This window comes from Lepisosteus oculatus, unplaced genomic scaffold (assembly GCF_040954835.1).
Source record: "Lepisosteus oculatus isolate fLepOcu1 unplaced genomic scaffold, fLepOcu1.hap2 HAP2_SCAFFOLD_67, whole genome shotgun sequence".
Taxonomy (NCBI): Eukaryota; Metazoa; Chordata; class Actinopteri; order Semionotiformes; family Lepisosteidae; genus Lepisosteus; species Lepisosteus oculatus.
The window spans coordinates 328,461-354,030 of NW_027168224.1; the positions used below are offsets into that span (position 1 = coordinate 328,461).

At 40.3% G+C, this 25,570-nt stretch overlaps 8 non-coding genes across 8 annotated transcripts; 3 read left to right on the top strand and 5 right to left on the bottom strand.

Moving 5' to 3' along the window:
* Positions 1-3,754: 3,754 nt before the first annotated feature.
* Positions 3,755-3,828, bottom strand: trnan-guu (transfer RNA asparagine (anticodon GUU)). Its single transcript has one exon. It is a non-coding gene; the product is annotated as a tRNA-Asn (tRNA).
* A 1,126-nt stretch (positions 3,829-4,954) lies between these two features.
* Positions 4,955-5,027, top strand: trnar-ucg (transfer RNA arginine (anticodon UCG)). The gene has a single exon. It is a non-coding gene; the product is annotated as a tRNA-Arg (tRNA).
* A 1,546-nt stretch (positions 5,028-6,573) lies between these two features.
* Positions 6,574-6,655, bottom strand: trnas-uga (transfer RNA serine (anticodon UGA)). Its single transcript has one exon. It is a non-coding gene; the product is annotated as a tRNA-Ser (tRNA).
* Positions 6,656-11,199: 4,544 nt separating this feature from the next.
* On the bottom strand, positions 11,200-11,273 carry trnai-aau (transfer RNA isoleucine (anticodon AAU)). The gene has a single exon. It is a non-coding gene; the product is annotated as a tRNA-Ile (tRNA).
* Positions 11,274-11,834: 561 nt separating this feature from the next.
* Positions 11,835-11,905, bottom strand: trnag-gcc (transfer RNA glycine (anticodon GCC)). Its single transcript has one exon. It is a non-coding gene; the product is annotated as a tRNA-Gly (tRNA).
* Positions 11,906-16,501: 4,596 nt separating this feature from the next.
* On the bottom strand, positions 16,502-16,643 carry LOC138233379 (U4 spliceosomal RNA). Its single transcript, XR_011187491.1, has one exon. It is a non-coding gene; the product is annotated as a U4 spliceosomal RNA (small nuclear RNA).
* Positions 16,644-18,889: 2,246 nt separating this feature from the next.
* Positions 18,890-18,961, top strand: trnag-ucc (transfer RNA glycine (anticodon UCC)). Its single transcript has one exon. It is a non-coding gene; the product is annotated as a tRNA-Gly (tRNA).
* A 1,174-nt stretch (positions 18,962-20,135) lies between these two features.
* trnat-agu (transfer RNA threonine (anticodon AGU)) lies at positions 20,136-20,209 on the top strand. Its single transcript has one exon. It is a non-coding gene; the product is annotated as a tRNA-Thr (tRNA).
* Positions 20,210-25,570: the final 5,361 nt, after the last annotated feature.

The window sequence follows — 25,570 nt, forward strand, 5'->3', positions numbered from 1 at the left end:
ACCATATAAACATAATACCAACCAAAAACATAGATAACAACCACAATACAAAATCAAATAATCAAACCATTTTACACTCGCAAAGTCCTCCAATTATCATAATCCCGCCCCTTATGCAAAACCAAACCTTCCTCCCATCCCAGTTTATCCTGTTTATCATAAACAAAATCCACCTCAATTTTCAACATAAAACATTACACAAAATCAATACCTCAACACTCCATACTCAACAACGATAATTCACAAACAGCCAGAACATGTAACTACACATTCCCAAACATACCTACTTTCCATAGCCCCGCCCCTTATGCAAAACCAACATCCCTCCCCTGTTCTCTCTTTCCCCTGGCGGTTGTAATTGTTTTTATTTTCAAATAAATTTTAGCAAAGTCATGTATTTTAAAAATCTTAAGATTTTTCTATTTATGTCTTTATTTAGTGGTTTCATTAGTGACAAAGGCTAAACTTTCTTGGAAAAATGTCTTTTATGTAAACCATGTTTGCTATTAATTCATTCAGGGCTAAAATATGTTCATTGTCTTCTAATGAAAGAAGGGTTCCTTTCGCCGTAGTCGGGAGCCTAGCCTTTAACTAGTAAGTACTGTATTTACTGGGTTTTTGAGGGGGTGTCTTTCGCTGGAAATCTCGCCTCTTACTTTGAAAATACCCGTGAAACCGGTTCAATTCGTCACAGCCAGCACTCCTGCAGAGAGTTGGGTTGTACAGTACTTGCAGTGTATACAGTACACGCGTTATGCTCTTCGTTAATGTCTGTGAAGTTTTATTTAATCTCTGAGCCATACTGATTCTTCTGGAAGCACACCAGTATTCCACTTTCTCCCTAAACATTTTTAGGATCAGAGTCTTACATGTGGTTATTTCGAAAACGTTTGTACGTGCTCCTTCTTACCATGTTACTGTTTACCGTTACTGACCATATTAAGTTTAAGTGCCTGTGGGCACTTTTCCTGTCCGTGGGGGGTGGACCGTCTTTCATTAGAAGGTTAGTCTGTTCTACTCTGAGAATGTAGAGGGGGTGGGAAGTGCCCGCGGTCATTTAATTAGTATTAAAATCTTAGTTATCTTTCTAGTTCACAGGTTTGCATGCATAATTTAATTTTGAAAGCCACTGAGACATCAGGTACTACTGTTGTATTTATGAAAAAGAAACAAAACAAAAAACATACTAACAACTGTGCCATCCTACTCCTTAGTTAATACATTTTATTATTCATAAACAGTTAACATTGTTAGCAAAATATTTTGAATTATATTTAACCCTATTTTTTCTTTAGTTTTGTATTTAACTTATTATATGATAGTCAGACTTAATGTATATTAATGTATATTTGAACAATGAAAATATATTTTTACAAGATTTTACATTAAGCACTTAAAATTAATATGGTTAATAATAGTAAACTGTAACATGCTGTAACAAGATCGGTTAAACTTCGAAGAAAATCCTTTCAGAGAAAATGTTTCAGGTGTGAAGAACAAACCTGTTCCCACACACCCTGCCCCCACTACCATTAGAATATACACAAACATTTTAGCGTTTCATTCTGAGCAGAAGACCCTCACACCTGAAGAGTGCTGGCTGTGACGAATTAAACCGGTTTTACAGGTTTCAATCACAGATTGGGACTCAGTAAAGTAACACACAGCGCCACTGGATTTGATAATACTGTACCTAACCAAAATCCGCAATATGGAAACAGAACCTGTGTAATTGTTGATAGATGATGTACTCATAACATTTTTTCAAGACGAACTACAACATTTAAAAAATGACTTGTATGTACTTGATATCTCTAATCAATCCACGGGTTCCAGCACAAAACGAAACTAAAACGCATACCGTTTCGCGCTTCTTATTAGTTGCTCAAAAGTAATTTGACCGTATGAAATGCATAATATAAACCTAGAAACATATACGTGAGCAGTACTTAAGCACTGTAGTATCGGTGTTAAGACATACCTCTCAAATACTGTAAATCAAGTTAAAAATATCTCAAGACCGATTCTGGTCGTAATGAAACCATGTTTCGTGTATGTTTTCTTTTTCATCTTGAAATAACTCATTTCTAAATACCTTTTTCACTGTTAACATCTTGTAGCAACTTTGCGACAAAATATACACTCTGACAGTTCATCCTGCTACCAACATTAAATAAAACAAATCTTAAGATTTCTATATTTATGTCTTTATTTAGTGGTTTCATTCGAAGCTTACAATGTTTAGGGAGAAATGGAATACTGGTGTGTATTTTTTTCTTTAAAGTACCGAGACCAGCCATATACTGTATGTTTATGTTAAGATTTCCCTTCAGTGGTAAAATTAGATATGAATATTCAATACTTAAACGGGCACAGTTAAGACATTAAATATACATATACATATTGTATACAGTACAGTTTGCATACGGTAATATGTTTATGTTACGCGATTAAAAAATAAATAAATAAAACTGGAAGGTCCAGCAGCAGCTGGATTTGAACACACAACCTGCCAGTTGGTAGTCACGCACCCAGACCAGGAGGCTACAAGACAGCTCGCATGATCAGGCAGGCGAAACAGCCCTACACAGTTCTGCCGCAGTACACGGATATAATCATACCGTTATTAAATTCTTGAGATACGCGATTCCATATTATATTCCCTTTTAATCAAATTCTAAAAGTATGCTTGTTGACGTATCCGGTATCACGTTAGTTAAAGACTTCGAAGCTTACAATGTTTAGGGAGAAATGGAATACCGGTGTGTATTTTTCCTTGTGATATTTTAAGCTCTAGTTGAATGATAGGTGTCGCATTTTAAATCATTCTCGTAGTAGAAATTATGAAACGCCCTGTTAAAAGCAAGGAAGTTTTTATGCCCCGTTGAAGTAAAATAAAATGCCTGACAAAGTATGGCTTGGACAGATTCCAAGTGCTTGTACAAATGTGCTAAAGAAATTATACTTTGAGTATACAGCTTGTCCAAAGTCATCCATTATTAATACTATTAGTAATATCTTCAGTAAAGGCTTTGATGCATAAATATTTCTGATAAAGGTAGGTTGTGTACTTTTGTCCAACTGAGCAATCTTGCTTTCATAAAATATACCAACATTTGAATGACTGATGATTAACATGCTGTGATACACAGTTCAAAATTAAAGGCTCGAATGCTGTACATGAGAGGTTAAGCTCCCCCTGGCGGTTTTACAAGGCGACGCCGGATAGCTAGTCACGTGACACACGTGATACCGCGTGATACCCCGGTGGGCGTGTCGCGGTATGCCGTGAAATACCTCACCCATTTTGAATGGCTACATCTGTAGCTACTTGTGGATTCAAATACTTTATCGAGTGCTTTGATGAGTTTTTGCAATTTGATTGTCGTCCTGTCAGCCTGTTTCTGTTTTTTTTTTCAATCTAGTGATGGAAAGTAAGAGGGAAATGATGGAGCAATCCATAACCGCTCCGGAAAAATGGCAGAAAGAAATGGCCCGTCACTAAGGACATTTGTGAAGCAGAGGAGTGACATCACCACAAAGTGACTTATTCTGCTGATCGTTTTGGTGAATAATGATTGAGGCGCGTTAAGAGAAAGGTAGCTGCGTCAGCATGCTTAGGCTGCAAAGGATCAAACAAAGGTTTACTCCATGCTGAAAAGAGAAGAAAAGAAGCAAAACGTTTCGACTGTGGAGCCTTCTGCGCCATCTTCTTTAGCGGTGATGATGTTTACATTGGAAAAACTGAGACATGCGTCTCTGGGTGGGCTTGAACCACCAACCTTTCGGTTAACAGCCGAACGCGCTAACCGATTGCGCCACAGAGACTGACGGCCGCTTGTGCTCCCTACATTTGCAGGTTTATGGTCAAAGAAAACAATCACTTGCGCTTCTTGCAGCCGGCAATCTTTTTCCACTGACAACCAAGAAATGGATTTCATCTTTCACAAGCTGTATGGATTTCTTCAAAAACAAGTTATTCCAGAAAGGAAATGAATTCTTGCATTAAACTGAACCAAGCTGTACATGTTTGTCTGAAATGAGACATTCGGCACAACAAGACACGGAGAGAGGCACCACTGGTATTCAGACCCACGATCGCCTGCTTACTAGGCGGGCACTTTAAGCCACTAGGGAGCACCGCACTTTTACAGACACTTGGACACATCTGCGTTCGGTGTGCACTTAACATGCTCTCTGAGCCCGTTGCCTCCGTCCCATTTAATAGCAGAACTGACGCCAAGAGAAATGATGAGAAATGGCATTTATCGGGCACTTTTCATGTCCAAGCTGTGCATTCTTTGGCAACACCATTTTTTCTTTTGTTTAATTTCTATACTTATTGATAGAATAAAAACGATATGTCATGTACTGTAAGGGAAATGTCTCTTTTTTTTAATGGGGAAAGCTAGCACCAGCAAATGTTGTGTTTAGAAGAAGTGATTTAACATGACACGTGACCTAATTTACCGGAGCAAAAGCTCACCCAGCAAGCCCTGCTTTACTTCTACAGGAGAGAAGTACTGTAGAGTCTGCAAGATGTTCAGCTGGGTAGCTACGTCAGCATGCCTCGGCTGCAAAGGAACAAGCAATGGGTTTATTGCATGCTGAAAAGAGAAGAACGGAAACAGCGTTTCGACTGTGAGGTCTTCTCACACCTGTAAAAGGCTCCATGGTTTTCTTTCTTCTCTTTTCAACATGGAATACACCTATTGTCTGCAAGATGTGACAATTTCATGGTGTTTTGGAAGAAAACCTTTTTTCTTTGAATTCAAAATCAATCGGAATTTCAGCACGACACATCAACACTTTTTCTGTTTTAAGGAGATGATATTTTAAACCTGATAAAAATAGTAGGAAACACAAGTTTCTTGCTGTGAAAATTTAGATGGGGAAGTGTACTACTAGTAGCAGTGTAGAGCTCTCAGTGGTGGAGTGCAAGCGCATGTTCTATGGGCCAGTGGCGTAATGGATAACGCGTCTGACTTCGGATCAGAAGATTGTAGGTTCGAGTCCTGCCTGGCTCGTGAGGCTTTTAAACCTCTCAGGTTCCTCGGTAACAGGTTGCCGTCATGTATATGAACTATAGAAAAGCATTTGCCACAACCCGTAAATTAGCACGCAAGTGCGGGCTAGTGAACACAGAACTGTATGGAGATCATCTCCAGCTCCGAGCTCAATTGCAATGAAAAAACATGCAGAGCAGCTGAATTTGTGCTCGGTAGGGTGGGGAGGACTCAGCATTGCTATTGTTCTAATTGGCATGAACTGCAGGGGATCTGAATCAGAACATGTCAGTTAGTTCGATCATTGCGTCAATATGTAGGGCACGTTAATACAGAATTATTACTTTGTCTGTCTCGTCTTTGTATATAGCTGAATGTCCCTGACAATTTCATGTTAGTTTTTAAGAACGACATTGGTGCTAATATATACATATATAGCATATAAGGAACACGTAAAAGTTTAGTCCATGCTAAAAAGATAAGAAAACCGCCACAACGTTTCATCTTGGAATAAATCTTTACTTGTTGTTTTGCAGCCTACCCATTCTGACCTAACTCCTCCCTTGAAATTCCCTAACAGATAAGGGTACGTAACGGCTCATGCGATGCTCAGTTGCAATTTGTCCCAAAACAAACAAGAACAGCAGCTGAGGGTTTGAGTTTGAACATGCACTGTATTAAAGCAGCTTTTATTTCCATTGATAAATGCTAGATATTCCTACAGAGATTCTCCAGGTGAGTACGCGATTCCTGTTTCTGTTTCTATTTCTGTTTCATATATAAATATATACAGTATATATATATGTTACATGTGTCTCTGCAATAGTACAAATGTGTTATACACTATCAGGGGCTGCTTTTTTGTGCACCTCATCTACAACAAGGGTTTTTTTTCATTTATGTTTGTGGACCTTCACTATTTGAGGAAGTGAGTTAGATAAGAAAGTTACAGGTATGGTGAGCAATGACTGACAAAGGCACGTACTGCGTATTCCTTACAGAAGTGTAAGCAATTTGTTCTAAAAAACACCGGCTAAAGTCCAACATCGTTAGCAATCTTATTACTTAAACAGAATTAACATCAATAAACTGTAAGGTGCTGGTACATGCGAGTAGATTTGATCTTCTATTAAACAAAAATGCAATTACAGCTCTAAAAAGGTCAACCTAGACTTCTGTAACAGATCTGTTCAGGTCATCGCTGTTCCTCTGACCTTGTGAGTCTTTGGAATTTTAAAAGTGTATTTTGCTTGCCTTTCATGTGGTCTGTGTACAAGTCACTGTGGCGTATGCGGTCCTACACAGCCTTGCTATAGACGTGACGAGCCTCCGCTATGTTGCAATGGAGAACAGGTTCAGTACGGAGCTGCCGAGAAAATTCAGCTGGAAAGCTCGTTGCAGAAAAGCATCGGTATCTGTGTCCAGCGGCAAAGCGTCCTTCGTGGGTGCTGAAGAATCGATTTCACAGGCTGCGGGTCCAGGCGATTTAGAGTGTTAAAGGTCCCAGCGAAAACGAAACGGCGCTGGTCCTTTTACACGCACGCACGCAACCAAATGCAAAGGACGCTGTAGTCGGCAGGATTTGAACCTGCGCGGGGAGACCCCAACAGATTTCAAGTCCGTCACCTTAACCACTCGGCCACGACTACAGCGAGCGCCGTGGCCGCTGCCTTCTTGCTACAATCGAACAGGGAGTGCGAGGCGGCGGCGGCAGCGGAGGCAACTTTTTTCAAGTTCGCTCTCCGTTTAAGAAACCTTTTACGCCATACGTGCAAGCACACACACACACACCTCAGAGGACTTAAGGGTGGCTTCAAGTTGGAATGATAAAGTCTCCCCGTTCGGACATGAAAACAGAACGTTCTTAGACAGAAAGCAATCAACAACGGAGACATGTGGACGACGATTTTAGTCACTGCACTTTGAATAGCATTTTTGCTCCAGTTACAGGAGATGCACCAATGGCCCTTGACCTACGCTCTTACCAATGCCTTGAACATTCAAACAAAACAGCCCTCAAGTCCTGCGGTTTAATATAACGCTGTTACGTGTCGAGGCAGTATTTGACTCTGTCCTACCGTTGAGACACGGGGCGTATATGGAAACGAACACATGCTACGGATCGTCTCTAATCGGTCCCTACAGTTGGAAGGCTCCTTGAAGCGTGCACCCCCATCATTCATCTTTGCGCATCTGTGAAAGGTAGACTCTTGAGCAATGTTTGAGCCAGCTCTAAGGCAACTAGTGCTATTGGATAGAGACCTCTGGAAGATCCTAAGAGTCTCTTAACACCACTTCCAGCAGCAAGCTTAATTGTTCGCTGGAGGTCTCCCACCCAGGTACTGACCAGGCAAAGAATCACCACTACATTGAATGAGGAAGTTAATCCTGAAATCCAATAACATATCTCAAGGTAAGACAAATCCATAAGAACATGTCTTAGTATTACTTCGTTTATCCTATTCCATAATGTCATTATATATAATACCATACAACAGTACGATCCTTACTAACTGCATGCGTTAAAATTGCACATCAGCACATAGCAGGGGGCACATAGCCGCGATGTATTATCAATGTTAAATTTCAACCATAATATCGACAACATTAATAAACGCATACGTTGAGAAAATATCGAACCCAGCATATTTTCCGGTTATATACCACAATGCATTGCTAGTATTCGTTGGTCACCATTTTGGACACGTTTTTCAAACGTAGAAGTATATCCGCAAATATCTCAGCAATCCTCTTTTGACGAGTAAGTATGAACAATAATAATACTATCTGAATACACACAGATCTTTCTTAATATTATTTTGATTAAAATAGTACGTGAATAAGCAAAAAATGGTACATAAAAATAGTGTGAATGGGGAAGATGGCACAAAATCGTTTTGCCATTTCTCTATTCTTATTCTATGTTGTACTTTCAAACTTTAGGTACTCTTTAATTAGGACAGACTTTATTGCTCAACTGCTATGATGCAAGCCAAATTTTATACATTTATTTCAGCTTTGAGCTTTCAGCTTTGTCCAACCTTGAACTCACCGGCCGTGGTTAACACGTGTTGGATTTTAACGGGCTCTGTGTGTTCGATGTACATAAGCCACTGAATGCTGGGTGTAGAAAATCGTTTTTGCTGGTGGTGGTAATTGTCATGGGGTAGCAACGCTATCGTCTCTTCCTGTAAAAACATAAGTCTGAACATGGCCATGCAGACACTAGCGATGGTCACAAACTGAAAGGGGTCGATGCACACAACGCAGGCGGCCCCTGACTCAGTCACGCGTGTCTGTCTGGTCATATTCATGACCTTGTCCCAAAACCTGACACAGCCTTCTCTTAGAATTGCCACATCCAACTGGCAGTAACGTTTCAACTCTCTCTGTAAGTTAAACACACTTCCCTTGCATTCTTCATACCAAACCAAAAACTCGGCTTTCTCCCTCTGCAGCATGTAGTTAACGCCGTAAAGTTCTGGCGGCGGCATCGGGCTGACATAATTTTGGTTTTCTGAAGTGTTCATCAAGTGTGGAAAATGACCCTTACCCCCGGGGAACCCCATGGCGGCCGACAGTTTGCTTAATTTCATAGGTAGAAAGTTTAAAGAATCGATAAATCTGATGTTCAGAGCTTTTACGGTCATACACATTATCTTACCACCCTGATTAATTAGTTCAACGTCCATCTTTTCATCTTACAACTGTCTGATTACTAGGTAATTGTCATATCCCTTGCCATTGTGCGATATGAATGTATGGTTTTTGAAACGTCTATCGATAAATTTACACACAAAATCCTTTAGACAAGTTTCACCATAAAATTCCCAGCTTCGTTTATTGTTAATATGAAGGGCATGGATGTAATTTGGTATGTGTGTCCCCGTTTCTTGCATGCATTTAAAGTCGAAAAAAATGTACTTGTTTGAAATTTTGGGGTTGTCCAAAGGCAGTATGTAGCACAAATGTGTGTCAGGGGTGTCGATCACGTTGTTACAATGCGAGCACAGTTTCTCTTTACATTTGTGACTAGAGAGGTTATAAACCTCACATTTCTCACAAAAGACCCTGCGCTCACACTTACTAACACCCGTCGCTGCATTCCGAAAGTGTCTCGCCAAACATTGAGAGCTACGACAAAAGACCTTACAGGCCGGACAATTCTGAATTTCTGCATCAATTTCGCAACACTGGGGATCTAAACAGGTTTTACAAGTTTTAACACAGGCGTGTGCGTTCTTGTGGCTATACGCCGCATGGTAGTTAGTGCAAAAATATGCCGCCCCCACAAAAGCTTTAAAATTTAAAACCCCATAAAAATGCTCTTCATGCAGTAGAACAAAAAGTATTTTAGAATTAGGTGGTGTGGGCCCCGTTGTAAAATATTTCCAATCACCCTGGTCATGGTACAAAATTTTAATGACCACCTTTAAATGTTTTTCAAAAGCAGTAATGTCTGACAAACTAATTTTCTGATTCTCTGAAAAACCCAACTCTTTGTGCATTCGTTTAGCGCCCTGTAACATTTCCCCATTGGTACAACCTTCATTCAACAAACCGTACACACTCCCAGTGAAACACAGATTACCGCCCGTGTAATGTAAGTCGATAAGGTGCGCTTTTTTCTGAGCAATTACCCAGAACGGATTTAAATCTTCGACGGGCACCCCCCTGCATATTCCTAACTATCGTCACCACTAATCGGAGGCTGTCATCGGTGAGAATTTCTGTGTGGCTCTGTAAGAGGTCTGAGATGTGGCTTAAAAAATCAGCAGCATTTAATTCTCCGGGTTGTCTCCTGCGTGAGAACAAGGGTTTGTTAAAACCACCCGCAGTCAAACGCAGCTGTACAAAATCATTCGCCCCGATGTTTGGAGAAAGTTCATCCAATATTCTCTGGACTGCACCATGCACATGTTTAGTCATTTATCCCGGTGGGTCTTCGCCAGTGCACCATGAAATAGCATTATCAGGTAACGAAATCCAGAGGTTAGATCAGCATCTTCTTTAGAAAAAAACGTCTAAGAGTCTAGCGGCGTAAACCTGGATCAGTTTTGGAAACACTGAATGTACACTTGCTAAAGCGGCTCTTAGATTCTCTAAACCCCGCTTTTTATCCACCTCATTAGTGCCCACCTTTGATACTAACTGTGCAATATACCGCACTGAGTCTCCCACATCACCAAACACCAAGTCTTTAGGCGTGTTATTATTTCTCTCCGAAGGCTTGACACGTTTGGTTTTGATCAGCGTCTTAACAGCCGTCTCCGATGCAGTCACCACCTTAGGGTCCGACGTTTCCACCACACTTTTTTCACTGCTCGTCGATACAGCTGCTGTGTGAATAACGCCAATGCTCCATATCTCAAAATCAGAAAACTACACTGTGATAAAAATAAAAGACTTTTCAACACAACAATCAATTAAATCTAAATGGTCAAAATCAGAAAACTATGATAACTATGATAAAAACGCCACATATGTGGCACATCCTTACACAAAGGGCTGCGGGTGAATGGAAAAAGTTACCCGGACATGTTGTTACACCGGTTTCCTTTAAGACTGTGGTGGTGCTACTGGGTTAAGCGGCATGGTTAACGGCATACAGACCCCTGGCACAGACCACTTGTGCCAGGGGTCTGTATGCCATTCCCAAAATCCACCTGCTGGATTTTGGGAACTTCAGGACGAGTGGGAATTTTCTCCTATCTGTCAATTCTGTTTTGTTTTGGAGACTCTTGGCTGCCTATGTTGTACAGTGCAGCGTGAAGGAAACATTTTCCAAAACTGTGTCAACTCAAAATTTGTAAGAAAACCTCTCTAGCTGCTTTAACTCTCTTCATTTTTGTCATTTAATGTGACACTCGATGTATAACTGGAGCCTCACATATGCAAATGGTGAGGCTCCAGTTCGACACCACTTTACAGTATCTGACAAAAGCATGGCAGATTGTGCCATGACCGGCAGATAACTTCTGCTTATTTTTACCATATTAAACATTGGAAATCCAACCACTTGCATTTGTGACACTTGATTTTGGCTCCACCTAAGACACTCTTAAATCTTCAAACACTTTTCTCTTCTCCCGCAACACTCTTGTCTGTCGGCACTATGTGGCAGCGTTGCATGACAACCCATCTCACCACGGAAAGGAACCTAACAGCTTTGGTAAGAGAGGAGAAAAGGACCTGGCCCGTACGGGGCTCGAACCCGTGACCTTGGCGTTATTAGCACCACGCTCTAACCAGCTGAGCTAACCGGCCTCACGACAGTAATCCTCTCTGTGCTGCAAAAAATCGATCTCAGGGAATTTCTTTTGCCCTCCTTTGAATAGAAAGCCGTGTAATTCAGTGTACGGGCTTTCTCGTGCATTTTCATGGTTCTTGTAACCCAAATCCTACACTGGCCTGAATTGCCCCCCCATTTCACAGCATTTTTCAGCTGATTTAAAATGTACCTAAAGGAGAAGCATTATTGAAGACCATCAATTACCAAAAGCTTTTGTCAAAGGTTTTGGTGGTCATTTTTAATGACCACAGAGCGCTGTGATCTCGGTTTTACATCTCATCCAAAAGACAGCGCCCTCTTACAACACAGCATCTCCGTCACTATACTGGGGCATTGGGACCCGCACAGACCTCAGGGTGAGCGCCCCCCCCCGCCGGCACCATTAACACCGCTTCCAGCTGAAAGCTTTGTTTTTTCCTGTAGCTCACCCTCATCCGGGTACTGACCTGGCTCACACCTGCTTAGCTTCAGTGGGTTTTTTGAGTTGCGAGTTGCAAGGGGATGCAAGTGATGGAGCCGCTTGCTGCAAAAGCCACTGCATTGGCCGGGAATCGAACCCGAGCCTCCCGCATGGCAGGCGAGAATTCTACCACTGAACCACCAATGCTTAGTGCCTGGGACTTCAAAAAAGACGCTTTTTTGGTGCTCTGTGCAAAACGCGTCGACATCTGCTTCCAGCTGCAAAATGCCATTCACGGACGCTGAAGAATTTATTTCCAAGGCAGCGGGTACAAGCGATTGGGTGTTTTAAAACCACCAGAAACAGCAAAGAGGCGCGCTTCTTTGCTTGCGCCGGAACACACCAACTGGAGGCGGACAACGTAGTCGGCAGGATTCGAGCTTGCGCGGGGAGACCCCAACGGATTTCTAGTCCATCGCCTTAACCACTCGGCCACGACTACAGCAAGCCCCGCTGCCGCTGCGTTCTTGCTACAATCTTACCTGGATCGCGAGGCGCCGGCGGAAGCCTATTTCAAAGTCGTTCTCCGTTTCAAAAAAACATTTCCACAATACAAGCCTTGCAGACAGACACGCCTCAGAGGACTTAAGGGTGGCTTCATGTCGGAATGATAAAGTCTCCCCGTCCGGACATGAAAATGCCACTTTGTTACACACAAAAAAAGAATCAACAACAGAGAAATGCCCACAAGCATTTGAAAGCCGCACCACGTCGCACTTGAAATAGCTCTTACATTAGTGGTAGATGCAGGAATCGCCTTTTTATTTACGCTCTTACCAACGCGATGGAAAGCAAAACAAAGCAAAGCAGAGCAAAACAAAACGAACAAACGAAAACCCTCACGTCCCGCACTCGCATATAACGCCGTTACGTGCCCAAGCGGTATTGTACGTCATCGTAGCACTGCACCCCGGGGCGTACGGTATAAGGGAACGAGCACACGCCATGAATCGCCTCGAATCACTCCCTACAGCTGTAAGGCGCCTTGAAGCGTGCACCCCCAACGTTCTTCTTTGCGCATCTGTGAAAGGTAAACTCTTGCGCAAACTCTGAACCAGCTCTAAGGAAACTAATCCGATTAGACGTTACTTTGACTCATCCTTTAAGGGACCCTTGTTAATTGGAGAAATCAATGATTTCGAATGAATTCTGTATGCGTTAAAAGACAGCTATACACAGAAAACATGCAGGACACTGCTCATGATGTTTCCCGAGCCGAAACACAGTGCGTTTTTCCAAGCCATTTGACAAAGCCCGCCCACTGAAAACTGCAGCAGATCGTGTAAAGGCGTTCAACTTTGTAACTACTGCACGCACAGGAAGCAGAATCAATTCCTCTTTTCAAACTGTCAAAGGTTTGCTGCAGGACATCGCACAATCTCTTTTGAACGGGGACAAACGATTTCTTATGGGGCGCAGTAAGTACAGACGTTTATAAAGCTCCACTCATGCCGACGATGCAGCATGAAGAAGCGCAACCTAACGTTTGACAGACAAAAGCCGGGCGCCGCTACGAGCAATATGAAATCAAACTGACAGCACACGGCGTTTCGCGCTGACTCAAAAGTGATCTCGACAGACGCTGTTCTCTGCATAACGCTGAAAGAGCTAAAGAGCGTTTCTGTTGAGACGTAACCCAGTGGGCAAAAGACGTATAATATACGTCTATTAAACGCATACCTTAGACGTCTAAATGTGGTCTACAATTCGTCTAGAATGAAATTCTAATGTACGTCTAAAGTTATACGTCTATGTTTAGACGTTCATTATACATAAATGGTTGGAGTTCTATTATACGGATAAATTTAGAGGACTATTATACATATATGGTTGGAGTTCCGGATAACTTTAGAGGTCTATTATACGGATAACTTTAGAGGACTATTATACGTATATGGTTAGAGGTCTATTATACGTATAACTTTAGAGGTCTATTATACGTATATGGTTAGAGGTCTATTATACGTATAACTTTAGAGGTCTATTATACGTATATGGTTAGAGGTCTATTATACGGATAACTTTAGAGGTCTATTATACGTATATGGTTAGAGGTCTATTATACGCATAACTTTAGAGGTCTATTATACGTATATGGTTAGAGGTCTTTTATACGGATAATTTTAGAGGTCTATTATACGTATATGGGTAGAGGTCTATTATACATCAAAGATAGATTTTATAGGTGTAGAAACAAGTAAACCAAGCCAATGATTAGGTTTAGAAATTTATTCTGAAAATACACATTCACACCTGAAACATATGTATTTCAAATTATACATTGTATACAATCAATCAACAATCAACATATGGGCAATAATCATAAAAAACACAACTAGTCTTAAACTTCACCTACAAATTCTGGTAACATGGCAATATACAGTATAGTAATGACAAACACAAAACTAATTACATTAACACACTAACTCAAAACCACATTTTGATTCAAATATACATTTTAAAATGTACAACTTCTATATTTCCAAGAAAAAAAAATATTACAATGGAAGTTAAGACGATTTTTGTCCACTATTTGCAAACCCTGTCTAATTGTCCTGTTAGAACCAAAAACCTATTATTTTCAGAGTCCAGATCTCCTGGCCCCCTGCCTTGCATATGCATTCTTCAAGTAACACATTGTGTGCTCCTTTATTTCTTTTTCTGTTGATGTAGGGTGGGACTTCAGCACCGCAGCTAGGAGAAAATTATATAATATTACTTCCCAAATAAATGATGATTAATATCTTCTTTAGTATAATCTAAAAAATGAACGGTTTACTAAGCTCAAAGCTGAAATCAATGTATAAAATTTGGCTTGCATCATAGCAGTTGAGCAATAAAGTCTATCCTAATTAAAGAGTACCCAAAGTTTGAAAGTACAACATAGAATAAGAATAAGAGAAATGGCAAAACGATTTTGTGTCATCTTCCCCATTCACACTATTTTATGTGCCATTTTTTTGCTTATTCACATACTATTTTAATCAAAATAATATTAAGAAAGATCTGTATGTATTCAGATAGTATTATTATTGTTCATACTTACTCGTCAAAAGAGGATTGCTGAGATATTTGCGGATATACTTCTACGTTTGAAAAACGTGTCCAAAATGGTGACCAACGAATACTAGCAATGCATTGTGGTATATAACCGGAAAATATGCTGGGTTCGATATTTTCTCAACGTATGCGTTTATTAATGTTGTCGATATTATGGTTGAAATTTAACATTGATAATACATCGCGGCTATGTGCCCCCTGCTATGAGCTGATGTGCAATTTTAACGCATGCAGTTAGTAAGGATCGGTCACTGTTGTATGGTATTATATATAATTACATTATGGAATAGGATGGGGACAGGCCTGGCATCACGGGGGGAGGGGGGAATGTCGCCCCTTCAGTTTTGGGCAAAAAGTTTTACCTAACTTAATTTGCGCCCTAAAAAAATAGTTGTACTTTGTCAATGGTCAGACAACACTAAATGACACGAACAGTCACTCAGTCTGTTTGATGGGCAGGAGGGCTATCCGTCCAGGAACTGCACATATTATTGAGTGTCAACATTACGATCCTGTTTGCTCAGGTGGACCGATTCCTTGCAGTAGTTCCTTGCAGTAACGATTTAATACTTAAAATTGTTATATAACTAGGACTAGTTATAGCAGTCTGTGCTTTCTGTTGGTTTTACAACATTTTTTTCTTAACGATTCAGAACGTCCATGTAGCTGCAAAAATGAACGCTTATGGTACTTTTTGCTCCAGGCAATACAAACCGTGAGAGTGACGAAAAATGTGAAACTGAACTTCATCGCAAATACCAGATTGCTAGTCGTTATCTTCTATCATGAAGCACTAATCAATGGCATAGCTGCGAGATTTCATTTGGGTAGCTGCACCGAACAGCTCCGTTTCAACCGAAATATCACTCCCCCCTCAGAATTTCAGACGCCCCCCTACAGATTTTTCCTCGGGCACCGCACACTGATGGGGGACGGGGTGTCCAGGAAATGGTATCAACTTTTGTCAAGAAAATAAAAATAGAAACTCTATAGGCACTCAAACATTTTACTGTTTTTTTTCAGGCAGGTGGCAAGACCCCTCAGCAAAACCCTTGTATGCTAAGCTGTGGGCATTGATTCGTCGAATATACGTATATTTACGGCGAAATTACGGCTATACGTATATATACGTCGCCTCGACGTATAATCAACGTCGAATTGCAACCGTAAAATCGACGACATGAATAAACGCATATATAACGTCGAAAACACATCTAACACAGTGCCTGAGGCTTTTTACTGTATGTATCGTGTGTGCCGCAACTAGGAGTATACGGCACTCTGCACAGTGTACGAAGTAAATTATTTTCGCAGTAATTAATTTATTATATTTACTATATTTATTATACACATGTAAATTAATTGCTGCGAAAATAATTTACTTCGTACACTGTGCAGAGTGCCGTATACTCCTAGTTGCGGCACACACGATACATACAGTAAAAAGCCTCATGCACTGTGTTAGATGTGTTTTCGACGTTATATATGCGTTTGTTAATGTCGTCAATTTTACGGTTGCAATTCGACGTTGATTATACGTCGAGGCGACGTATATATACGTATAGCCGTAATTTCGCCGTAAATATACGTATATTCGACGAATCAATGCCCACTGGGAACAAGCTCGCTTCTTTCTACCATGATGTCACCATGACCAAATCTGTCTTTAAACACCTTGCTCAGTCTCTAACGAGACTGTCAAAAATAGCTTTCGCTGATTGTATTGCAAACCGGCGGAAGCGGGGTATTGGGAAAAGTTTTCAACTAGCAATAATCCCGCCTCGGCTAAACCTCACAGGCTACGATACTGCCACTGCGCAAAGCTGACGGTTGCCAGGCAACCGCGGGGATCCTATGGAAATCGTTATCAATCGTCTCATGGCATGTCGTTGCTGTAACGCTTCATATTTGTCGTCTTCTTCTAGCTTGAGGTTTTGAAGAATTTCATGACAGACAAGGGCTCCGTTGGGAACAAAGAAACCCGTTGATTCTTTTCAGCAGCAGAAATACAACCCTTTAAATACAAGATGACAGAACAATGACGAAGGGCATGCCGGGAGGAACTCATGCACTACAGAGGAAAGGGGGTGGGCACGTACAGTTCACATTCAAGCCACAAGTACTCTTCTCGGATGTTGCACAAACAAATCCTAACGTCTTGAAAGCATTGAGGCATGTTTGTGTCCCACTTCCCGTGGCTGCAGGATGACTGACACGAACGGACAAACACAATCTGTGGCGTTTAGCGTGACATAGTCTTGCAGGCATCGTGCTGTCTCACTGCAATACTATACCGCTGGAGGAAACAGTCCATCTGGCCATGAAACTCATTTGAACGTCTAGCTACAGCAACTAACAATATCATGATTTATTCAGGATGTGTGGAATCAGCACGTCCCGGAGACAGCTTCCGAAATCTTGAGCATTCTCTGGTGGTAGGGGCGTTCAAGATGGCGCTCAGGTGGGAGGTAAAGTTTAGTGGTTGAGGATTTTTTTTGAGTTTTTCATGACCTGAATGTTAATTTTTGCTTTTTTTGACTACAGAAAAATAAGGACTTAACACTACTTGTTTAAACTTCAGTTATAATTGAAAGAAAAAAAAACTATTTTTTTTAGGTTTAAGAATTTCGATATGAGTAACACTGGGAAAAGAAAAGAGAGTGCTGGGTCTTCGAAGGAGAACTCTAAGATACCTCAATCGTATATGTATAGCACTACAAGAAAATTGATGGCAACTAAAGGGAAAAGTGAAGCAGCTGGAGGGGACGTGGAAAGAGTGCTGGAGATGCGCTCGTACGCGAGCGCTCGCAGCCCAAGTGAGACTCAGCTGCCAGAGGAAGAGCCGGAGTCCCTGCCCAGCACACCTGTGAAAACCCCGGCAGCCAAGAGAGGAAGGGGCAACCTGACGCTGGAGGAGCTCCAGACCAACATCTTCAACATGATGGCACAGAGCATGGGTGAGCTGAAGGAAATGACTTGATCTAATACAGTCGCAATCGAAAGTCTTAAAAAGTCCATGGACTGTGTGTTTAAAGAGGTTGAAGACTTAAAGAGTGAAGTAAAAGTTCTTAAACAAGTAAATACCAAACAAGAAAAGCATATTAAAGAACTTGAATTGAAAGTGAACGATGTAGATAGATACCGTCGATGATGGAATTTAAAATTATTTGGAGTTAAAGAGGAACGTGATAAGGACCTTGTTGCAACAGTGAAGGGTATCTGTAAAAGGACCCTGCCGGACCAGGAGGACGTAATATCGGCCATTGACTTTGTTCACAAGCTCGGGAGAGCGAACATGTCTGGGCAAGTGCTCCCCAGATCGATTATAATACAGTTCACCAAGAGGACGGCGAGGGACATGCTGTGGCAAGCGGCGAGGGGGAATGAGTATTTGAATGGGAACAAACTGAGGTTTGCAGAGGACCTGTCTGCTGCGGACAGGAGTACCAGGAACCAGCTGTGGCCCCAGGTTGAAGCTGCCAGAAGAGAGGGGAGGAGAGCCTACTTTGTGGGAGCGAGGGCCTTTGTGGACGGGAAGGAGATTTGCTCCCAGTGACTGCTCAGTTAATGATTATGTTTGGTTTTATTTGTTATACCAGTATATACTAGTGTTTCTTTAGTGTTAGTTTGGAATGGTGTAGTTAAGTGTTAAGGACTGTTATAGTTCTGGTTCTTTGAAAAACTCAATAGTTTAGACAGTCTTAGAGTTAGTTATTTGCTTTTGTGTATGTCTTTTTCATGAATGCCAGAGGTACTCGAAATGTTGTTAAAAGAAAAACTGTGTGCTGAGTTTTATTTTTTACAGGAAACGCATGCATGTTGAAACTAAAGTTTATAAATAATTGAGAAATATTAAAGCAAGGAAAATATGATACATGTAAAATATACAATTTGATCACATAATTACTTAATTACCTCTGGTAGTTAAATGCTTTTTTCTGCTGCATTTTTTTTCTCTTGTACATGACTCTGATCCTCTTGTTGTATTTGTATTTGTAAATTCTATGTTTAATAAAAAATTTTTTAAAAAAAGCATTCTCTGGTGGTGTCCTGCAGACTTCCTGTGGGCATGCGTTGGTGGTATAGTGGTGAGCATAGCTGCCTTCCAAGCAGTTGACCCGGGTTCGATTCCCGGCCAACGCAGTGGTGAATGTTTTCAAATGCTATCATGAGCCTTGGATTGTGACTAGCAAAGCGAAGCCTTTTGAAAGAGCTAAAGCACTGAAAAACGGAATTGAGGGAGAATCTTACAGGGGATTCTGAGTGGTGTCTGCATACACGCAGTCCAATATGGGTGCTGAAAGCTTGAGCTACTCTCAATGTCATGCTGGCTTTCCCCGGAGTAAATCTGTTACATTGAAAGAATGCTTCTCGCAGGTTCAAAAAGGGACCCTTGTTAATTGGAGAAATCAATGATTTCAAATGAATTCTGTATGCGTTAAAAGACAGCTATACACAGAAAACATGCAGGACACTGCTCATGCGTGTGGAGTTCAGCCGAAACACAGTGCGTTTTTTCAAGCCATCTGACAAAGCCCGCCCACTGAAAACTGCAGCAGATCGTGTAAAGACGTTCAACTTTGTAACTACTGCACGCACAGGAAGCAGAATAAATTCCTCTTTTCAAACTGTCAAAGGTTTGCTTTACGAACGCCGCAGGACATCGCACAATCTCTTTTGAACAGGGACAAACGATTTCTTATGGGGCGCAGTAAGTACTGTTACTGTCACTGCTCGATACCGACGTTGGCCTACTATACCATGTTCAGCCACCGCTAGAAAATGTACGGCTCTAGCACCGGAGCAAGCAACAGGAGGGCCGACGTCAAACAGGCACATGTGTCAGACATGGAGAGCGACGAGAATGAGATTTGAACCCATGACTGCAGAGCACAATGAATTAGCAGTCCATCACCTTAACCACTCAGCCACCTTGTCGACGAAACTGGGCTGTCCGGACATGGGTTGGCGCGCTCCAGATGATCTTTTTCTTTTTTTTCCCTCGTACTCGAGGGTCATTTTCCTGTTCCACATGTGATTTCAACATTTTCCTTGGGAGATGTCAAGCCAGCAAGCCACTGCTGTGGTTCAGTGGCCAGTGTGGAGTTCAGTGGCCCTGTTGTACACAGAAAGCATATTGAGCTCCTTGGACATGAAAAGTTCCAGATAAGAGCCATTTGTCATCCTTTCTCTTAGTGTCGATGTTGCTATTGTATGTAAAGGTGGCAACTTGCTCAGCAAGCAGGCGGAGCACACACCGAATGCAGATGTGTCTGAGTGGTGTGTCCAAGTGGCTGCAAAAGAACAGCACTCCTGGGGCGCCGTGGCTTAGTTGGTTAAAGCGCCTGCCTAGTAAACAGAATATCCTGGGTTCGAATCCCAGCGGTGCCTTCTTTGTTGTGTCTTCTCGAACAGAACTGGTCATTACAGACAACCGCCTACGGCTAGACTTAATTAAATGCAAGTATTCATTTCCTGTCTTTAACGCGACTTGTTTTTCTTAAAATGGATGCAACTTGCAAAACATGAAATACAAGCCTTGCTAATCAGCGCTAGCGGCTGGCAAAAAAAAAAGAAGTCAGCAATGTTTTTTTCTTTAACCTTAACCCTGCTAATGGAGAAGAGTTAAATGACCGAGTCAATGCAGCTTAAACGATGCGCAAGTCGGGTTCTTAGCTGAAAGGGTGGTAAATCACACTCACCCCAGTCCTTAATCTTTTAAAGAGGATACAAAATTGAACCTAGTCGCCACATCACATACATCCTGTTCAATGATAAAAAGGTAACATCTATCCTCGCTCCAGAGTAAATCTCACGTTGAGGGCATCTTTTTTTTCACTTTACCGTGAGTCGGGCTCGGCTGCACAGAGGAGAGAGCAGACCAATGAGGTCACAGGGACAGGGGAGTCACACGCTGGCGGTTTGAATACGCGGAAGATCACTGAGGGATCCACAGTATGTGGACCCTCCGTTCGCCATCAGTCCGCACTCCGGACTCTGAATCCTGCCATCCGAGTTAAGATCTCAGCGGAACCTGAGGTGCAGTTCCTTCTTAAAACGTAATCTGGTGAGCATTTCTAGAATCGCACTTGTATAGATGCAGCCTTTAATGTGTTGCTAGGTTAAAATTGATGACTTCTTGTATTTCAGTAGGCAACTGCCCTCTTGATTTTGGATTTAATCTCTTTATTACAGGGGCGCTTTTATGAAGACAGAGTCATGTTCAGGTACTTTGTTTGATGGAGGAAGCTTATTTCGGACTCTGTGATCTGCTCACCTGGAAAGGTCTGCTGTACTACTACAAGAGAGAAGTAGAGTCTGGAAGAAGGGACAATTTTATGATGCTTTGGAAGATAATGTTTTTTTTTTCTTATACTGAAAATGAAAAGTAGTTGTTTCTATATGGACTCAGTCTTTGGAATTTGTATATTTATATATTTCAGTGAACCCTCAGCCATTCCTTCTGTATTGTAATTCAATTTCTCTTTTAAAATTCCTTCCCCACTTCTAGGACCTGCAGTTGCTGAACTCCACAATGGCTTCTATTGGAAAGTCTGTGACTGAGACCAAGTAAGTGTTCACTTTTTTATGAAACCATTATTTATTTTGGAGCAATGAGCAATTCTTATATAAATGCAATAAAATCATTATGCTCAAACTATGAGAGAGAATTTTAAGGATAATTTAAGAAATCAGTCTTAGCTTGTTTCTATACACAGATGGTATTATTTATTTTCAAAGGAAACCCGCGAGGATTCCCCTGGTGTGCAAGATGTGCCTGAATACTTTTGATCAGCTTCCTGCTCACTTCAAGAGAGCGTGTATGAAGCATGCCACGGCAGAAGAGATCGGGATGGCCTCTCAACAGACGAGGGAGGACATGATGAATCACCTGAAGAACGGGGTCATTGTGGATTACCACAGATAAGAGATCAAAGGACACTTTGTGGGCTTGAAATACAAAGAAAATCTTGTTCTATGGTACAAGATAAATACAAAACTTAAGCTTTTATTTTAATTAGATTTATTTATAAAGCATAAGCAATCATTTATTACATTAATATATGTGAAAATAACATTTTAGTATCATACATTTAGTATATTTAGTTCCTAATGCTGAAAGAAATGATCATAGAACATGACATCTAACCTTACCTGCGGTGTTTTTAATCCCTATTGCTCAATGCACGGTGAAAGCATTGCATACATATGTCTGACAATGAGGAATGGGCCCCTGAGACAGTCATTTGCCTGTTTCACAAATGATCGTATTTTACTAGAGATTCTGTTTGGGATTCAGATGTGCATTCTGACAGCAATCCCTTTCAATAAATGATACGTTCTGGATGAGGTCAAAGGTGTTGGAACACTGTATTTAGGATGTGTTTGCAGTGATTGTGTGTCTTCTGCTTCAACGCAGTGATATATAGACGTGCTCCTGTAATTTATTGGTACAAGCCCAGGGCAGTGAGCAGTCTGAGGATTTATTTCCAGACGGCATAGAGCAGTGAAGCAGTGAAGTAGTGCAACACACTGGATCATTATATTGTTAGAATCTATTCTACTTACATTATTACATTATACACAATTTGAGTTCATTTTAAAAAGTAAAATGTAATGAAAGGAATGCATTTTCATAAGAAAGATAATACCGATATGCATGTGATAATCTTCCTTATATCATGTAGTGTGTCATTTGGACACTTTGTGGGATTGAAATACAAAGAAAACCATGTTATATGGTACAAGATAAATACAAAACTTAAGCTTTTATTTTAATTAGATTTGTTTATAAAGCATAAGCAATCATTTATTACATCGCTTCTTGAATTAAATCTTTTGACAAGAGGTAAGACTTCTATTTTACATTTAAACCCATGTTTAGCTGTGTTTTTTAGATTTAACTGAACCAATTTCTGTGTGTGATAATGTCCTTGAATTCTGACAACATCACACTAAATTACATGATATAAAACAGCTAATGTTTCTAGAGATAGAATGTTTCTAGAATGTTTCTGGGATGCTGGGATGTTTCTGGGATGCTTCTAATTACTTTTTATTACCAGGGACAGTTTAATTCACCTTGTACAGTACTGAAAGACCAAGATGCTTTTTTCTAAAGTTATTTAACATTTTATAGAACTTTGTCTACTATGGCAACATGATGAGCTTGGTGAAACTTGGAAAAATACTGCTTGGACACTTATCTTAAGATAAAGATAGGATAAAGGTTTATCTTTTGCACCTACCTGACCCCCAGGGAAGGCCAATGCTTTCTAAGTTGATGGTTCCCTACAGTAGACTGTACTTTAATTTCAAAGGTAATGTATATTGACCCAAATCAGTTTTGGACTCCAATCTACTGACGAAATGGAGCCTATCCTTTTTTCAGGATTTTAGCATCATACGTTTGGTATATTTAGTCCCTAATGATGAAAGAAATGATCATAGAACATTTGGACACTTTGTGGGCTTGAAATACAAAGAAAATCATGTTCTATGGTACAAGATAAATACAAAACTTAAGCTTTTATTTTAATTCGATTTCTTTATAAAGCATAAGCAATCATTTATTACATCGCTTCTTGAATTAAATCTTTTGACAAGAGGTAAGACTTCTGTTACATTTAAACCCATGTTTAGCTGTGTTTTTTAGATTTAACTGAACCAATTTCTGTGTGTGATAATGTCCTTGAATTCTGACAACATCACACTAAATTACATGATATAAAACAACTAATGTTTCTAGAGATAAAGTTTCTGAGATGCTTCTAATTACTTTTTATTACCAGGGACAGTTTAATTCACCTTGTACAGTACTGTAAGACCAAGATGCTTTTTTTTAAAGTTATTTAACATTTTATAGAACTTTGTCTACTATGGCAACATGATGAGCTTGGTGAAACTTGGAAAAATACTGCTTGGCCACTTATCTTAAGATAAAGATAGGATAAAGGTTTATCTTTTGCACCTACCTGACCCCCAGGGAAGGCCAATGCTTTCTAAGTTGATGGTTCCCTACAGTAGACTGTACTTTAATTTCAAAGGTAATGTATATTGACCCAAATCAGTTTTGGAATCCAGTCTACTGACGAGATGGAGCACATCCTTTTTTCAGGATTTTAGCATCATACGTTTGGTATATTTAGTCCCTAATGCTGGAAAGAAATGATCATAGAACATTTGGACACTTTGTGGGCTTGAAATACAAAGAAAATCATGTTCTATGGTACAAGATAAATACAAAACTTAAGCTTTTATTTTAATTAGATTTGTTTATAAAGCATAAGCAATCATTTATTACATTAATATATGTGAAAATAACATTTTAGCATCATACGTTTAGTATATTTAGTCCCTAATGCTGAAAGAAATGATCATAGAACATGACATCTAACTTTACCTGCGGTGTTTTTAATCCCTATTGCTCAATGCACGGTGAAAGCATTGCATACATGTGTCTGACAATGAGGAATGGGCCCCTGAGACAGTCATTTGCCTGTTTCACAAATGATCGTATTTTACTAGAGATTCTGTTTGGGATTCAGATGTGCATTCGGACAGGAATCCCTTTCAAGAAATGATACGCTCTGGATGAGGTCAAAGGTGCTGGAACACTGTATTTAGGATGTGTTTGAAGTGATTGTGTGTCTCCTGCTTCAACGCAGTGATATATAGATGTGCTCCTGTAATTTATTGGTACAAGCCCAGGGCAGTGAGCAGTCTGAGGATTTATTTCCAGACGGCATAGAGCGGTGAAGCAGTGAAGTAGTGCAACACACTGGATCATTATATTATTAGAATCTATTCTACTTACATTATTACATTATACACAATTTGAGTTCATTTTAAAAAGTAAAATGTAATGAAAGGAATGCATTTTCATAAGAAAGATAATACCGATATGCATGTGATAATCTTCCTTATATCATGTAGTGCGTCATTTGGACACTTTGTGGGATTGAAATACAAAGAAAACCATGTTATATGGTACAAGATAAATACAAAACTTAATCTTTTATTTTAATTAGATTTGTTTATAAAGCATAAGCAATCATTTATTACATCGCTTCTTGAATTAAATCTTTTGACAAGAGGTAAGACTTCTATTTTACATTTAAACCCATGTTTAGCTGTGTTTTTTAGATTTAACTGAACCAATTTCTGTGTGTGATAATGTCCTTGAATTCTGACAACATCACACTAAATTACATGATATAAAACAGCTAATGTTTCTAGAGATAGAATGTTTCTAGAATGTTTCTGGGATGCTGGGATGTTTCTGGGATGCTTCTAATTACTTTTTATTACCAGGGACAGTTTAATTCACCTTGTACAGTACTGAAAGACCAAGATGCTTTTTTCTAAAGTTATTTAACATTTTATAGAACTTTGTCTACTATGGCAACATGATGAGCTTGGTGAAACTTGGAAAAATACTGCTTGGACACTTATCTTAAGATAAAGATAGGATAAAGGTTTATCTTTTGCACCTACCTGACCCCCAGGGAAGGCCAATGCTTTCTAAGTTGATGGTTCCCTACAGTAGACTGTACCTTATCTTCAAAGGTAATGTATATTGACCCAAATCAGTTTTGGACTCCAATCTACTGACGAAATGGAGCCTATCCTTTTTTCAGGATTTTAGCATCATACGTTTGGTATATTTAGTCCCTAATGATGAAAGAAATGATCATAGAACATTTGGACACTTTGTGGGCTTGAAATACAAAGAAAATCATGTTCTACGGT